This window comes from Mandrillus leucophaeus, unplaced genomic scaffold, assembly GCF_000951045.1.
Source record: "Mandrillus leucophaeus isolate KB7577 unplaced genomic scaffold, Mleu.le_1.0 Scaffold475, whole genome shotgun sequence".
Taxonomy (NCBI): domain Eukaryota; kingdom Metazoa; phylum Chordata; class Mammalia; order Primates; family Cercopithecidae; genus Mandrillus; species Mandrillus leucophaeus.
The window spans coordinates 5,258-6,270 of record NW_012105087.1 but is presented as its reverse complement, the minus strand read 5'-3'; the positions used below and the strand labels follow the sequence as shown (position 1 = coordinate 6,270).

General features: G+C 41.2%; 1 pseudogene across 1 annotated transcript in view; it reads left to right on the top strand.

Moving 5' to 3' along the window:
- Positions 1 to 1,013, top strand: part of LOC105550294 — a 931,651-nt pseudogene that overhangs the window by 927,165 nt on the left and 3,473 nt on the right. The gene's annotated exons all lie outside the window — the stretch shown is intronic.

The window sequence follows — 1,013 nt, the reverse complement described above, 5'->3', positions numbered from 1 at the left end:
CTGTTTATTTTCTAATCTCTTCCACATGGTAGGCTATGTTTACCATATGTAGCAGAATGTATTTACTACATTTCTTGGTTCTGGTTATTTGTATTCTTTGTGTGTGTGTGTGTGTGTCTGTGTGTGCCTTTGGCATTTAGGAAGGGTTGTATAGCTCATGGTTAATATTGCACTAAAAATGTTTTCGATAGTTTTCCCCCCTTTGAACTAGACACACTTCTAATATTTGGTTTATATGTTTTAAATTATAACTTTCAACGTCAAATATTTCCATACAACAGTCAATTACATGATGTGTTTTTTTTTCTACCTTCTTTACCTGCCACTTCTCATAATAGTATTTGAACCTAAACATATACCAGTGACATTCTGTGATTGTCATCTTGTCCCCACCTTGGTTTTGGTTTAGATCCACAATGAAATGTATTAATGCTTATGAGCTATTCAAAAGTGAATGTCACAGTCATCACTTGCTGAGTAGTACTCATCCTTAACAGAGTTCTCACGAGGCAATCAGGTCTCGCTGAGTTTAGCATGTTTAATAATCTTTTCTCACGATCTTGATACATGGATCGCATTACTGGATATGAGGTGCTTGAGTTTTTAGGAGATATTGTCTTCCTTGGGGGACATACATGGTGTGTGTTCTCATTGTGGGATTCTATTTTGTTCTACCAGGACCTCTAATTTCTGCCAGTTACTCCATTCATTTGTTCTCCTCACCACGAGTCTCCAGAGGATGCTTCCTTTGTCCATGCCTCCCCATCTCCCAGCAATTCTGCGTTTCCAAGATTGGCACCTCTGGTCCTCCGCACGGTGAAGCCCCTTCCTTTCAATTCCCCAGTAGCCAGTGCTCTAATCCACCAGGTCTCAGGTATGATCTGTGTTTCTCCACACTCACTTTCCAAGGATAGTTTTACCTGTGTTCTGTCATGAACAGCCCCTCCCTGCTGTCCTGGCCTCTATTTGCATAGTGTTTCCTGCTCCCTCTGCCATTGTGTGGCTCCCAGACC